The sequence below is a fragment of the Herpailurus yagouaroundi genome, unplaced genomic scaffold, assembly GCF_014898765.1.
Source record: "Herpailurus yagouaroundi ecotype Mexico unplaced genomic scaffold, PumYag 100, whole genome shotgun sequence".
Taxonomy (NCBI): Eukaryota; Metazoa; Chordata; class Mammalia; order Carnivora; family Felidae; genus Herpailurus; species Herpailurus yagouaroundi.
The window spans coordinates 41,077,398-41,094,092 of record NW_024412391.1 but is presented as its reverse complement, the minus strand read 5'-3'; the positions used below and the strand labels follow the sequence as shown (position 1 = coordinate 41,094,092).

The window sequence follows — 16,695 nt, the reverse complement described above, 5'->3', positions numbered from 1 at the left end:
TTGGCATTTCCTGAAAGCCAGGTGGCTTATATCAATTACCTCATCAAATACGCAAAACCACCCGGTAAAGAAAGAATTCTTATAAGTACTTGACAAAGGAGGACACAGGGTGAAGAGGTTAAGTATCTTGGCGAGCTCACACAGTTAAAGAACAAAGTAGGAGCTTGAGTTCAATTCTGACCCCAAAACCAGTTTCTTTCATTTACATCCTGCCTGTCTGTATTTGTTACAGATCTCATGTGTCCACTTGAAACCATGGATGTCCCTGAATTTATATTAAATGTAAAACACCTCCTTGTTAAACGGGGTCCATGAGTGGCTCCATCCCAATGAAGGAGCCCGCTGTCATGAACTGTAAGAAATAAGGATATCCCCAAAGAACAGCCTAGCTTTCCACCAAGTTCCTTCTAGAAGGTTTGGTTTGTGGTCATAGATAGCAATTGGGGAATGTGTTAAAACGGAGTATGGGAAGTTCTTAGCCATCTGGCTTTAATCTTTCGGGAATTAGAACACCACAGATATTTTCTCAAGTTAGTCATCACCTGCCATGGAAGGGCTTTCCCTAGCAACGCATGACTGTCCTACCCAGTTGCGTGTGCCTCTGAAAAACTCTATGTCCTCCCAACTCTTTTCTTCCCTTAGGTGAAGACACGTAAAGAGGCCAACTACCAACATCCTGAAACAAACAGAACAGTGGCGACTTTTCATGTTTTATTAAAATACCGACCTACTAAAACCTGGTGCTAATCTGGTGCTCACTTGGCAATTACCTGGGCCCTTATGTTGACCTATTTATTAATACTTGAAACTATAGTTTTGTGAAACAAATTCCAAAGTGGCAGTTTACTAGGCTACCTTCCGTTTTTAACAAAGTGCAGTACAAAACTGCCTTGCTGGCTTTAGAGCAGCCCCTTGTTAGGGCACTGTGCCCCAGCAGAGGGCCAGGACGCCCTCAGAGTGACCGCGCCCAGGCCTGCCTGACACAATGGCTCCAGAGGCTGGGGCGGGGGCGGGGGGATGACGAAGGTAGGGGTGGTGGTGAGCTTGGCTTGGCCAACTCCGCAAAGTGATCTCTGCCCACAGTTTGGTCTGCAGCAGTTCTAGATAAAACGCAGGGATAAAAATTCAAGCCAGGAAGTCTGGCTTCGACACACTTAACGGCATTGGGTAAAAAACCATAAATTAACTGAAATGGCAGGGACTACTCATTTCTTACTACAACAGGCAAGTGTGGAATAAACACTTGCCCTCAATGAGCATTATCTGATGCACCAAAGACTTTTCCTCAAAACAAAGTTGAGACTTTGTGGATGGATGGAAAGAGGCCCTGTGGGTGGGACACAATTGACGTTGCCCAGGCGGTAAAAGAAAACAGGGCTTCTAGAAACGTGCAAAATATCTACAGCTTCTGCATGACAAAAATTCAGCACAAGTACAAATTTTAGCTTTTCTAATTTCATCTTGCCTAAAGTCGTCCCAAAAAAGAGAGCCGTAAAGTCAACTGGTAACGTAAACCTCAAATCCCAGGCTTATGTCTTCAGGGTTGGAAGAAATAGTGAACTCTCCGGCTAAAAAGAGACATGAATTCGATAGTCTCACGTAAGCAAAAGTCAGCGATTGCACATATACGGCAAAAACACTTGATCCTAGTTTTCACATGACATCACTGTGCCGAATGCAATTGTCCAGTCTAAACAGTGCTATCGTCACTACAAGCGATCGTCAGGGGCACACACAGCGGGCCCCAGGGTGAGAGGTTCATCTGGGATGCAGCATCGACAGCTGTAGGATCTGGGTTCCCCTTCCCCAAATTCCTGACTGTTCTTGGTCACTGAAGAACGATGCGTTGTCCCTAAGCCAAGAGGCAGAGGCAGAACAGAAGCAGCCTGGGTATAGTCTGGGCATGCTGCCAGGAGGAGAGCCACGTGTGTGTGCCCACATCAATTCTGAGACCCTACAGACAGCACAGCTTTCTTAGGAGCCCATTTTTCATAGAGGTGGCAGCGGGATGGAGAAGTCTTAGGATTAAGGGCTGCTTTTTTTTTTTTTTGGCAAGAAATTCATTCCCGTCACATGCAGTAAAGCTGTATTCCAGACCCATCAATAAACCCTGGGGGGAGGGGGTGGAGGGAACCAGTGGCTTGAAATTCCAGACCTCAAAGCACCCAGAGGCCCAAGAGGAAAGAAGCCTTTCCTTTAGCAGGGCCAGACAAGAGCAGGGGAATGGAGCGTGGAGGGAGACAGTTTCTACACAAACACCCCACCCCCCACTTCACGGCTGTGTCAAGTAAACAGCAGTGACAGCTGTGAGACACAAAGCACTGCCACTGTGCCTCATGACCACCACTCACAGAGCACCTGCCATACGTCACCTGCCCTGCCAGGCATTTGCTACGCACTATCTCGCTTAACTGTAAGAGTCCTCATACAGTTGTTATTTTTACCCCCAGTTTTCAGGTAACTTCCCTATGGTCACATATCATAGAAGCGACAGAAACTGAATTTGGGCCCAGGTTTGTTGGGAGTCTGAAACTCTGAACTTACTTCTCCATTCCACAAAAATTAAATGTACTCTTCTTAAAACCTTTGAAAGGCCCTTCTTCTACCTCTAGGCTGTTGTTTGTTTTCAACCCACCTGTTCAAGCCGCCCCGCACGTGGGGTAGAACCGTGCGTCTTGCCCAATGGCGCTGCTTCTGGGATTACAGCTACTTGCCACCAACATCGCCCCCACGGTGAGGAAGGGTCCATCCATTGAAATCCACTCCTCTCAGAAATCCACAGGAAAGGCACCCCGCCCTGGACATGATAGCACCCAGACGGGGGCTTTTGGAAGGACGGACAAACCCAACACCCGGCCTCATCCTTAAATCACCCAGAAGTCGCGGAGGCCGCGGGTTTCCTGGTTTCCCCCAACTTCATTTCCAAGGCAACAATGGAGCAATTTCCCAGACGCAGAGTCAAGCGGGGATCGTAACCAGGCACGCCTTCTGTTTTTCACAATGTGCCCAAAGACTGACGAACATAAGAGGGTCTCTTCAATACGCTATTCGCCCTGCCAAGCATAGTCTCATTCCCCTTTTGGTGGCTCACAAAGCCTGAGGGAAGCCCGCCGCCAGGCCCCCAGGACCACACAGGACACTGGGTGCCGAGGGATCCGTCTGCAGCTGGACTCCATCAAGACCCCTGTGTGCCTTCCCACCTTCCTCAGCAGCCACGCTTTCTTCCGTCGTTAGCTCCCAACCCTGGCTGCACATTGGAATCACCTGGGGAGTTTAAACGCTATCGAGGACTGGGTCCCAGCCCCAGGGATTCTGATGTAATGGGTCTGGGATGGGGCCAGAGCAGCTGCATTTTAAAAGTGCCCAGGCGATTCTAAGGTGCAGGCAGGATTGAGACACCCTAAGGAGGGAATCAGTGATTCTGCAGATGCTCAAGTTCATCCCTCTGAACTTTCTCTGCATTCCTCAAACTGTCTGCACTTTTCCGACTCATTTCACCTGTAGGTCCTCTGTTACGGAACCAGGCTGGAACGCTGGCGGAGAAAGCAAGCAGCACTCGGAGATCTTGGTGGATTGGAGATTTATTTAGCACCAGCGGGCCCAGAGGAGACCGTTTCTCCAAAGATCTGAGCCCCAAATGGAAGTGGGAAGGGCAATTTATAGCTGTCAGCTTCCGTATTCGTGGCGGATTTTCGAGCGCGTGCGCGGCAAACAGGGCAAGAAGAACCCGGAAGAGGGGTCTCTAAGCCAGAGACCAGAGCTTGTTTTAGCCCCATCGGCCATCTTTGGCGTACTTTATTCACTTCTCCAACATTTCCCCCCGCTTTGATGCCTTTTAAAAAAACTTTTAGCAGTCATCACCTTTCAGTTTTACAGGTTGGTACTCTCGGAAGGCTAAGATACGTGTAGTAGTTTGGCAAGCAACAGTGTTTTCAATAAAACGTACCACGGCATTCAGTATACAGGGCCCGATGGACACAAGTAAAATTATGGAGAGGAGGGGCCCCTCCAGGGCAGGAAGCCAGGATGCCCAATCTGTGAGATTCCATCCTTCTTATTGATTGATACTTTCCTGTTGTCTACGTTGATTTTTTTTTTTTTTTTTTTTGAGTTCCTTAACCTTAGTTGTAACTGTTCCTGATTGGTTTACGAAATAGCAACATTCCTCCCCCGGAAAGATGCAGATCCCTCTTTTTTTCTGAAGTGACGAGGTGGAGGGACTTGCCGATTTTGGAGGGTCACTGCCGCCAGAGAGTTTATTTGGCTTTGTAAGGTTACCAGAGAATCTGCCACCCGTTCCATGTCTTCATTTATCTCTTGAGATAGTCTATGGTATAGTCCTACGGATGAACCTATGCCCCCAGTTCTGGTTCCTATTCCTGTCGCAATTCCTACTCCTATCAGAACGGGTAGCAGGATTGCCTGTTTAGCCAGGCACTTGGGGCTAAAGGCTGTTAGGAACTGATCTTCAGTGTATACGGATACCTCTGGGGTTAGGAAGACGGAATAACATATCTGAGTCCAGTTGGCTTCTAAGCATTGGTAGGCCGAATTAGAACACAGATAGAACACTCCAGGGGTTGAACATAGGGTTCAAATATAACCTTCTTCTTTAAGGTTATATTTTTTGCACATAGAGAGGTACCATTCATACCTTCAGGGACTGTACAGGTTAGATTGTCGGTATTTGTGAGACGGACCCCAGTGGCCAGGGGTCCAATTAAGACAGAGGTGTTGGTTTTGAGATTTTCAGGAGCTTCCCAGGTCAAAGGGATGGGAGCGGCTAAGTGAGCCCTCCGGCTGAGGGGCAAGCACATCCAACAGGTTTGGATGTGATTATGTATTTTATGGAGGACTTGTAGTGTTGGCCCAACGCTGGAGTGGGGAATTGGTAAGCATCTGATTGAGGGCTGAAAGGTTCAAACCCTGGTAGGCTGCCCAGGGAGCGGTTGCCTTTACGGCTTGTATTACCCCATCCTGGCTATCCTTTATAACTTTTTGAAGGGCCCTGTCTTGCACCCCTCCCCCGTTCGAGATCCCCCACTGAGGAAGGTAACTGTAGCGAGCTCGCTTCCCTCTCTGGAGGCCCTTGTTGTGACATGGGTTCCTGATATTTTGGGTTATCTCTACGGTCCAATACTTAGCCCTTGGGGCACTGGGTGACCGACAGAGAGTGGGTGTTTCTCCCTGGTAGTAATCTTTGTGGAGGGAGGTGAAGGTGCTGAATGCCCTTGACCCCCTTATTGTCATATAACAATCCTGGGGGCAAAGTGGGTAAGCGGCCGTTGTGAGGGTGAGAGACGTTATCATAATATACAGGCAATACTTAATAATCTTCCCATCCAGAGGAGGTATGTGAGACCCAGCATGCATCTTTTGTCCCATGTCTAGCTTGTTGATGCAGTCTCTATCAGCTCAACAGTAAGAAGTAAGATCAGGGCTATGACACCAGTAAGGGGCAAGGGCTGGCAGAGTTGCATCTGAACCCCTGGGCTTGGTCCATGGGTTGATTTCTCAAGCTTCTGCCGTGTACAGGCCAGCCAGCTTCCGGGCTGTGGCTGGAGCAGGGCTGGAGGTCTCAGGGGCCAGTTTCCCTTTTGAGGGTCAGTTTAAGCGGGTTGACTGGATCTGGATCACTTCACCAGGTTGTGGGTTCTTCTGAGTTGGCCTTCTTAACTCTGGAGTGATGGACCCAAGGGGTGATACCGGAAACTTTAAGGGCTGCAGGAGTTGTTAGAATAACAGTATGAGGCCCAGTCCACCATGGTTTAAGATGTTACCTCTTTCAATCTTTGACCCATACAGAGTCTTCTGGCAGAAAGGGGTGAACGGGGGTCCCTAAGGAAGTTGGGGCCCTCTCTATGGTGTATCTCTATAACTTGTTTAGGACTGCCCCCGAGGTCTGGAGCTGTTCTCTTATTCCCTTGTCTTCAATCTGGTGTAGGTCTCCTGGGAGTTTTTTTAAACATGGGGCGGGGGTCGCCCATATAATGACTCGAAAGGGGAGAATCCTAGTGCCCCAGGGGTGCATCGGGCACACGAGAGGGCCAGTGGTAGAAAATCTGGCCATGGGAGATTAGTCTCTTGGTGGAACTTAGCCAGGGTTTCCTTGGAGGGTGCGATTCATCTGCTCTACTTTCCCTGAGGTCTGGGGTCAGTAAGCAGGTGTGCAGTTTCCAGGTAATGTTGAGGGACTTTGTCAGGGTTTGTATAATGTCTGCCACAAATGCAGGTCCCTTATCAATGTGTATGGTTAAGGGTAGGCCAAACCGAGGCACAATCTCCCGTAGAAGAGCTTTGGCCACCTCGCGACTTCGTTCCGTCTGGTCGGGAATGCTTTGACCCATCCCGAATATGTACAGATTATTACAGGCAGATTATATGCAGATTATTACAAGCAGGTACCTGAACCCTTTATTTGGTTGTATGTCAGTAAAGTCCACCTCTAAGTCTTCGAAAGGGGCGGCCCCCATCCTTTGTGGGCCAGGCGGGGGCCGAGGGGCAGACCGAGCATTGTTTTTGGCACACGTTACACATTGTTCACAGACAGCTCGGCATAATGCCGGCAGCTGGCTGATACAGTAGGTCTTTTTGAGGAGGGCCTCTAGAGCAGTTTTTCCTTGGTGTCTGAGTTGGTGATATTCCTTCACTAGGTGTCTTCCCATAGATGACGGGACAAAGATGTGCCCATTTGGCGTGACCCACCATCCCTCTTTGTTTAGTGTGCCTCCTTCTGTCGAGGCCCAACTTTTCTTCTCGTTTGTATGCAGGGGTGGGGAGACTTCCCTCTGGGGTGCGAGAGTCATAGTGTAGGTAGGAGCTTCGCCTGGGTCACCACAGGCGGCCACGCTCACTGTTTTGTCAGCCAGGTGATTTCCTTGAGATCTGGGGTTGTCTCCTTTCTGATGTTCCTTACAGTGTAGGATAGCTACCTTGTCTGGCAGCCATACAGCCTCAAGAAGCTTTAGTATTTAGTATTTTTGATAGTTTTCCCTGCAGCAGTAAGGAGGCCTTTTTCTTTATAGATGGCCCCATGTACATGCACAGTAGCGAAGGCATACCGGGAATCAGTGTAGATGGTAACTCGTTTACCTTTGCTAAGGATGAAGGCTCAGGTTAAGGCTTACAGTTCAGCTAGTTGTGCCGACCATCCTTCCGGCAAGGCCTTGGCTTCCAGAACTTCGGTGGTTGTGGTTACTGCATATCCTGCTCTATGGCTGCCCTCTTGTAAATAGCTGCTCCCATCACTGAACAGGGTGATCTCTGGGCTTGTTATAGCCTGGTCTTAGAGGTCCAGGCGGCTGGCTTAGATTTCATCCACTACTTGGGAACAGTCATGGTCGGGTTCTCCCTCCTCCGTGGGAAGGAAGGTGGCTGGGTTTGGTGTTCTTACTGTTTCAAGAGTGACCCTTGGGTTTTCATAGAGAAGGCCTTGATATTGTGCCAGCCGAGAATTGGAGAGAAAACTAGATCACCGGGTGCTCATGAGGGACATGACCGCGTGTGGGATGTTAACATTAAGTGTTTGTCCCTGTGTCAGTTTGTCCGCCTCCTTGATGAGCAGGACTGTGGCTGCCAGCACTCTGAGGCACGGTGGCCATCCTGCAGCCACAGGATCAAGTTGTTTTGACAGGTAGGCTACTGGCCTCTCTCCAAGTTTGGAGAGAAGATCCCAGCCCAGGAGAGGAATCAGGCAGCCAGGTAAGTAGAAGAACTCATGTCGGACCTTGTGACCCCCAAGTTCACATTGTCGAGCTTGACAGAAGGGCTATTGTATTGCCTGTGTCCTACTAGCCCCAAGCATGGTTGCTGTTTTTTGGCTGAAAGGGGCCACCGGGGAAGTGACAACCAAGTGTTCAGCCACAGTGTCAACCATGAAAGTTATTGTTCGGCCCCCTACTTTTTTTTTTTTTTTAATTTTTTAAATCTACATCCAAATTAGTTAGCATATGTTGCAACAGTGATTTCAGGAGTAGATTCCTTAAGCCCCTTACCCATTTAGCCCATCCCCCCTCCCACAACCCCTCCAGTAACCCTCTGTTTGTTCTCCACATTTAAGAGTCCCTTATGTTTTGTCTCCCTCCCTGTTTTTATATTATTTTTGGTTCCCTTCCCTTATGTTCATCTGTTTTCTCTCTTAAAGTCCTCATATGAGTGAAGTTACATGATATTTGTCTTTCTCTGACTAATTTCGCTTAGCATAATACCCTCCAGTTCCATCCATGTAGTTGCAAATGGCAAGATTTCATTCTTTTTGATTGCCGAGAAATACTCCATTGTATATATCTATACCACATCTTATTTATCCATTCATCCATCGATGGACAGTTGGGCTCTTTCCATACTTTGGCTATTATTGATAGTGCTGCTATAAACATGGGGGTGCATGTGTCCTTTGAAACAGCACACTTGTATCCCTTGGATAAATACGTAGTAGTGCAATTGCTGGGTCGTAGGGTAGTTCTATTTTTAATTTTTTGAGGAACCTCCATACTGTTTTCCAGAGTCGCTGCACCAGCTTGCATTCCCACCAACAATGCAAAAGAGATCCTCTTTCTCCACATCCTCACCAACATCTGTTGTTGCCTGAGTTGTTAATGTTAGCCATTCTGACAGGTATAAGGTGGTATCTCATTGTGGTTTTGATTTGTATTTCCCTGATGATGAGTGATGTTGAGCATCTTTTCATGTGTCGGTTGGCCATCTGGATGTCTTCTTCGGAGGAGTGTGTATTCATGTCTTTTGCCCATTTCTTCACTGGATTATTTATTTTTCGGGTGTTGAGTTTGATAAGTTCTTTATAGATTTTGGGTACTAATCCTTTACCTGATATGTCATTTGCAAATATCTTCTCCCATTCTGTCACTTGCCTTTTAGTTTTGCCGATTGTTTCCTTTGCTGTGCAGAAGCTTTTTATTTTGATGAGGTCCCAATAGTTCATTTTTGCTTTTGTTTCCCTTGCCTCCAGAGACGTGTTGAGTAAGAAGTTGCTGCGGCCAAGATCAAAGAGGTTTTTGCCTGCTTTCTCCTCGAGGATTTTGATGGCTTCCTGTCTTACATTTAGGTCTTTCATCCATTTTGAGTTTATTTTTGTGTATGGTGTAAGAAAGTGGTCCAGGTTCATTCTTCTGCATGTCGCTGTCCAGTTTTCCCAGCACCACTTGCTGAAGAGACCATCTTTATTCCATTGGATATTCTTTCCTGCATTGTCAGAGATGAGTTGGCCATATGTTTGTGGGTCCATTTCTGGGTTCTCTATTCTGTTCCACTGGTCTGAGTGTCTGTTTTTGTGCCAGTACCATACTGTCTTGAGGATTACAGCTTTGTGGTACAGCTTGAAGCCTGGGATTGTGATGCCTCCTGCTTTGGTTTTCTTTTTCAAGATTGCTTTGGCTATTCGGGGTCATTTCTGGTTCCATACAAATTTTAGGATTGTTTGTTCTAGCTCTGTGAAGAATGCTGGTGTTAGTCTGATAGAGATTGCACTGAATATGTAGATTACTTTGGGTAGTATCGACATTTTAACAATATTTGTTCTTCCTATCTAGGAGCATGGAATCTTTTTTCCATTTTTTTGTGTCTTCTTCAATTTCTTTCATAAGCTTTCTATAGTTTTCATTGTATAGATTTTTCACCTCTTTGGTTAGATTTATTCCTAGGTATTTTATGGTTTTTGGTGCAATTGTAAATGGGACTGATTCCTTGATTTCTCTTTCTGTTGCTTCATTGTTGGTGAATACGAATGCAACCGATTTCTGTGCGTTGATTTTATATACTGCAACTTTGCTGAATTCATAAATCGGTTCTAGCAGTTTTTGGCAGAATCTTTTGGGTTTCCCATATAGAGTCTCCTCCTGGGTGGTGGTCTGGATGACTTTTATTTCTTTGTATTGTCTGATTGCAGAGGCTAAGACTTCCAATACTATGTTGAATAACAGTGGTGAGAGTGTACATCCCTGTCTTGTTCCTGACCTTAGGAGGAAAGATCTGATTTTCCCCATTGAGGATGATATTAGGATTGGGTCGTTCATATGTGACTTTTATGATTTCAAGGTATGATCCTTCTATCCCTACTTTCTTGAGGGTTTTTATCAAGAAAGTATGCTGTATTTTGTCACATGCTTTCTCTGCATCTTGAGAGGATCATACAGTTCTTGTCCTTTCTTTTATTGACATGATGAATCACGTTAATTGTTTTGAGGATATTGAACCAGCCCTCCATCCCAGGTATAAATCCCACTTGGTCATGGTGAATAATTGTTTTAATGTATTGTTGGATCTGGTTGGCTAATATCTTGTTGAGGATTTTTGCATCCATGTTCATCAGGGAAATCGGTCTATAGTTCTCCTTTTTAGTGGGGTCTCTGGTTTTGGAATCAAGGTAATGCTGGCCTCATAGAAAGAGTTTGGAAGTTTTCCTTCCATTTCTATTTTTTGAAACAGCTTCAAGAAAATAGGTGTTAACTAAATGTTTGGTAGAATTCCCCTGGAAAGCCATCTAGCCCTGGACTCTTGTTTTTTTGGGATTTTTGATTACTAATTCTATTTGTTTACTGGTTATGGGTCTGTTTCTATTTCAGTTTTGCTAGTGTATATGTTTCTAGGAATTTGTCCATTTCTTCCAGATTGCCCATTTTATTGGCATATAATTGCCCATAATATTCTCTTATTGTTTTTATTTCTGCTGTGTTGGTCGTGATCTCTCTTCTTTCATTCTTGACTTTATTTATTTGGGTCCTTTCCTTTTTCTTTATGATCAAACTGGCTCGTGGTTTATCAATTTTGTTAATTCTTTCAAAGAACCAGCTTCTGGTTTCATTGATCTGTTTTGTTTTGGTTTTGGTTTTGGTTTTGATAGCATTAATTTCTGCTCTAATCTTTATTATTTCCTGTCTTCTGCTGGTTTGAGTTTTTATTTGCTGTTCTTTTTCCAGCTCTTTAAGGTGTAAGGTTAGGTTGTGTACCTAAGATCTTTCTTCCTTCTTTAGAAGACCTGGATTGCTATATATTTTCCTTTTATGACTGTCTTTGCTGCATCCCAGAGGTTTGGGGTTGTGGTGTTATCATTTTCATTGGCTTCCATGTACTTTTTAATTTCCTCTTTAACTTCTTAGTTGTCAGCCCCCTACTTTCATTTTGACTGTGGGCTCATGCAGCCCAGAGAGAAAAAGCCCGGTCCCCCTCAGTCCGATTCTATCCTGGCCAGACTAACGAGGTTCTCTCCTCGAGGTTCTTCCCGATATTGGCTGGGTTTTGAGGGCCCCTTCCAATTTGGACATTCATTCTTCCACTGTCCCTTCTCTTTGCAGTATACACATTGGTCCTTTGCTAAGGGGGCTCTGGGCTTCCCCTCTTTTGATGGTTGGGGTCTTCCCATCTTTGCAGTGTCTGTTTCTTTTAGTGTTGCTGCGAGAAGAGTGGCCTTCTCTCTGCTTCTCTTTCGGCTGCGACTTCTCTGTTTACGAAAACTTTATTGGCGGCCTCTATCAGCTTAGTGATATTCATCCCAGCAAAGCCCTCTAACTTCTGGAGTTTTCTTCTGATATCTGGGGCAGCCTGTGCCACAAAGGAGGTATTTACCATTTGTTGACTTTCTGGTGCCCCATGGTCAAACGGGATGTATGCATGGTATGCCTACATAGTTTTTTACAGTAGTCTCTGGGAGACTCCCCAGGCTGCTGTGTGACTGACGATATTTTAGTCATGTTCATGGGCTTTTTTGTTCCAGCTCGGATTCCCCAAAGGAGGGTTTCCTGATATCACCAGATATGGCCTTGTCCTTCTTCTGTCGTGAAATCCCATGTTGGGTGTTCTTCAGGCACAGCAGCTTGAGCCCAGACAGCAGGGTCATTGATCCCTGGAGGTGTGTGATTTTTTAGATACTGTCGTGTTTCTATTCTTCTTCTTTTTTCTGTATTAAACAGAGTATGGAGTAGCTGTTGACAATCTTCCCAAGTCGGTTGGTGGGTCTGGAAGAGGGACTCCATCAAGTTGACTGTTGCTTGTGGCTTTTCAGAGTATGATGGAGTGTTGTGTTTCCCATTGAGGAGGTTGGTTGTAGAGGAAGGTTGATAATACATCATGGAACGGCTGGCTGGACTGTTCCATCCTCATTCTGTCTTTCAGGCTCTCTCATCTCCCTTACAGGCATTTGGAGAGTGTCAGGTCTGGGTCTGGGCACAGTCTGGCTGCTGGCCCTGGTTGGGGATGGTTCTCCGGGTCTGGGAGTAGAGGAGAGATGGGCGGCACATCCGTCCGTCCGGTGGAGGAGAGACAGACAGAGGAGGAGTTTCAAGCTTAGGGTCAGCGGGGAGGGAGCCCGGTGAGTCATAAGGTGGTGGAAAGACGGGATCTTCCTCCAGGTCTCCTGAAAACACTAGGGGAGCAGTAGGTTGCTTCTTTGGTTTCCTGGGTGAGTCTCTTGATAAGGCAGCTAAAACCTTTGCCTGACTCTGCTTGCTATGGATGAATCGCACCCAAGGCGGAGGATTGGGCAATTTCAAGCCAGAAGTCAATGTATGGAAATTGATCAGGGTGACCTGGGTTCCCAGTGACCATCAGCCAAACCCACCGTGCCACTGGAGCATCTAATGTCCCTTCCGGGGGCCATCCTACATTGAACATGAGCCATTCTAGTTCACAAAAGGTCCTTAACTTACTGGGTGTCATTTTCACCCCATAATTGCCTGAAAATCCCTTTGAAAAATGTTTTCAGCATGACCTCTAAAATCACAGGCTTATTCTGTTTTGATCCCATTATTAATTCCTTTCTTGTGTTCAGTGTGGAGGAGACAGACAAAGGGAGGGTATCCCGTCAAATGAGAGGACCAATCAGATACTCCACTGGTCATGTTCAGGAGGGAAACTTTAGGTGAGGCTTGGCCGAAGTGGACTCAGCTTTGTGACTTGCGATCGGAGTCTAATCCAATGCCACCCTGGACCGTATGCCTTTCACCGCCACACAGATGAGCCCACTCAGACTCCATAGACTTTTGGGGACCTTAAGGGTGCCCGTCAGTGGAGCTACAAACTCGAACTCAACTGGCAAGTCTGGCCGAGCCACACATTCACACACATACACACCAGAGGCTATTACATTCCCTCACACAAATTTTTCTACCTGTGAGACCACTAAGGTCTCTGGGGAGTGATCAGGTCCCCCTTCCATCCTTTTGGGTGGGCCTGACTACTTTGGGGCCCTGGCCTTACCCATTCCAACATCCTGCCCAGGTCCTCACCTACCAGGTCTCTTTGAGTCCCACGAGAATGAGGGAGCAGGCCGGCGGGAGGCGACCAAACAGGAGACTGCCGAAATCCAGGCAGGACGCCCATTCTCCTTTGCGATCCCTCGTTCCATCACCGCCTAGCCGTTTTCCCAAACCAGTGGCAACAATGGGCCAGAGCATTCTCAGTCAGGGAACCAAATATGTTACAGAACCAGGCTGGAACACTGGCAGAAAAACCAAGCGGCACTTGGAGATCTTGGTGGATCAGAGATTTATTTAACACCGGCGGGCTCAGAGGAGATCGTTTCTCCAAACAGCTGAGCCCCCAGTGCAAGTGGGAAGGGTAATTTATAGTTGTCAGCTTCTGTATTCCTGGCAGGTTTTCGCGCCTGCGGCAAGAAGAACCCAGAAGAGGGGTCTCTAAGCTAGAGACCAGAGCTCGGTTTAGTCCCGGTGGGCCATCTTTGGCGCGGTGCTTTATTTATTTCTCCAACACTTCCAGGGGAGCTTTGCATACTGCCCACAAACAGTACCCCTTCTCTCTGAGCCTCCTCGCTCAAGGCGCGCAAGATCCCCAGGCAACTTCCCTGAGCGAAGCACCCCCAGCCGCGGGAACTTACTTGGGTTCCACGTGTAGAGACTTCACAACAGCTGGGAACCGGGGCGAGAGCCAGGTGCTCAGGGGAGCGCCGAGGCCCGGGAGCCACCAGCCAGGAGAGCGCGGAAACCCGGGAGCGGCGAGCCGGAGGAGCGCGGAGACCAGGAAGCCGCCAGCCGGGGGAGCGCGGAGACCCGGGAGCGGCGAGCCCGGGGACCGGAGGCGCATAGACCCGGGAGCGCCGGGGCGCTCACAGCACCAGCAGCTGCGGGAAGCGCTGGGCGGGTGCAGCCTTGCGCCCCGGCCCGGAACGGGAACTGGACGGGAGGGCACTTGCGGCCGCGCCCGCCCGCCTCGCCTGGCAGAGCAGAAGGGCGGAGGCGGTGCCGGCCGGACGAGGCGGGGTCGGCGCTGGGGCCGCTGGCTCGCGGGAAGTCTGGAGACGCGGCGCACAGAAAAGTGGCCGCGGGCAGCCCCAAGGCGCGCTCCGCGCCGGCCGAGAGCTGCCAGCCGCGGGCAGGGTCGAATGCGCAGGCGGGAGAGTTGGCCCGGGGGTGACACTCTTGGGAAATCCTTGCGCCATGGTGGCCGCGAGTCCAGACCCTCCCCTTAAAAGTATCAACCCAGATCCTGCAACCAGAGGCAAATCCTGGGCAAGACGGTGAAACTCTCGTTAAAATGGGACACGTGCGCCTGGATGAAAACTAGCTTGGAGGAATCAAACTTTTTACGACAGAGCATATACGTAGATTTATACTTAAAAATTTTTTATTTATTTATGTATTTAATGTTTTCTTTATTTTTGAGCGAGACGGAGCATGAACTGAGTAGGGGCAGAGAGAGGGGAACAGAGGATCCGAAGCAGGCAACGTGCTGACAGCAATGAGCCCCATGCGGGCTGGACCTCGGGAGTGAGATCATGACCTCAGCGAGGCCTGGCCCTCAAATAAACGAGCCACCCAAGCGCCTCTAGATTTATACTTTTTAAAATCTAAGTCTTTCTTTCCGTTCTTAAATCTTTTCTTGACGGTGTACATTTTATACTGTATACATTAATCAGTGATGACTCATAAAGGAGTTTTTAAACACACTAATAAGTTTCCAATAAAATATTTTTAAACGTTTTAAATGGAGAACGTCTACATAAAGCATACCTATAAAAAGTGGTCATTCACATTAAAATACATTCGGCCACGTGACCACAAATATGCATGAATATTTAAGTTCCTATCAAAAGGCTGCCTTCTGAGAGAAGTATGTTCATAACTCAAAAGTAAAACTTCGCAGGGTCGCCTAGGTGACTCAGTCGGTGGGGCCTCCTACATGGGCTGAGATCGTGATTTCCCAGTCGGTGAGCTGGGCCCCCAGACTGGCTCTGTGCTGAGAGCTCAGAGCCTGGAGCCCTGTTTCAGATTCTGTGTCTCCCTCTCTCTCTGCCCCTCCCCTGTTCATGCTCTGTCTCTCTCTGTCTCAAAGATAAATAAACGTTAAAAAAAATAAAAAAAGAAAAGTAAAACTTTGCAAAAATAAAATTGATGGAATACAAAGTACAACTTGTAAGGACCAACATGAAGACAACATACTAATCCTTTCAGTTTACCCTTGTTTTAACCTCTGGTAGAAAATTTTTTAAAATTCTCTGTTCTTCTCTGATTCCGATATGTATCTTCCATGACTTTTAAACTCTCATATTTCCCATATACTGCTTCTGTGGCTGCATTCTGAGTAACTTCATTTCTGTCTTACCATTCCCCAATTATTTTGCAGATATTTTGTAGAGGTATGCAGACCTCGCAACAGCTGGGAGCCCATCTGCTCTTTAACCCATCTGTGGTAGGCAGAATGGTGCACATCCCTCCCACCCCCCCACCGCCCCCATAATGTTCATGTCCTACACCTGGAAACTCTGAATATGAAAAGCAGAATTAAGGTAGCAGATGGAATTTAGGGTGCTAATCAGCTAACGTTGAGCTGGGAAAATTATGGTGGATTATCCAGGTGAGCCTTACGTAGTCATAGGGGTCCATAAAAATGAAGTGGGAGACAGAAAAAGGAGAATCAGAGAGATGGTAACCAGAGAAGGCTTTGGCCTGATGTTGCTGGCTTTGAAGATGGAGGAATAGGGTTCTGAGCCAAGGACCATGGTGGTTTCTAGAAGCTGTAAAGGCAACAAAATAGATTCTTCCATTGAGCCTTGAAAGGAACAGTCTTGCTGACACTTTGATTTTGGCACAATGAGACTCATTTCAGACTTCTGACCTCCAGAACTGTAAAAAAATTAATTTGTGTTGTTTTAAGCCACTAAATCTATGGTAACTTGTTACAGCAGCAATAGAAAACCAGTACACCATCACTTAAGTTCTTACTGTTAACAATATATTTACTTTCTCAACATCATGGTTCTATTTCTAGTACTCTTGGTCATTTTTAAAACTTTTTTAACATTTATTTTTTTGAGAGACAGAGAGAGACAGAGCCTGAGCAGGGGCAGAGAGAGAAGGAGACACAGAATCTGAAGCAGGCTCCAGGCTCCAAGATGTCTGCACAGAGCCCAATTACAGGGCTTGAACCTATGAACTGTGAGATCATGACCTGAGCAGAAGTCAGACGCTCAACAGACTGAGCCGTCCAGGCGCCCCTCTAGTTTTCCAATAGTCTCCTGTTCTTTGCTAATTCCATCACTTGTTCTTTCTTTTCTTTCCTTCCTCCCTTCCTCCCTTCCTCTCTCTCTCTCCCTCCCTCCCTCTCTCTCTCTCCTTTCTCTCTCTCCTTCTCTCTCTCTCTTTCTCTCTTTCTCTCTTCCTTTGTTTTCTTTCTCTCCTTCCTTCCTTCCTTCCTTCCTTCCTTCCTTCCTTCCTTCCTTCCTTCCTT

General features: G+C 47.2%; 1 protein-coding gene across 9 annotated transcripts in view; it reads right to left on the bottom strand.

The window, feature by feature from the left end:
- The window catches only part of NOD1 (nucleotide binding oligomerization domain containing 1), a 96,260-nt gene that overhangs the window by 64,270 nt on the left and 15,295 nt on the right, over positions 1-16,695 (bottom strand). For 2 of the 9 annotated variants that reach the window (XM_040472345.1, XM_040472343.1), the window contains exon 1: positions 13,847-14,166. The exons of 3 other annotated variants lie outside the window; for them this stretch is intronic. The gene's annotated coding sequence lies outside the window, so the exon portion shown is untranslated. Of the gene's footprint in view, positions 1-13,846; positions 14,170-16,695 lie in introns of those variants that run through there. 4 more of the 9 variants (XM_040472336.1, XM_040472335.1, XM_040472346.1 and 1 more) reach the window with 3 other exon arrangements.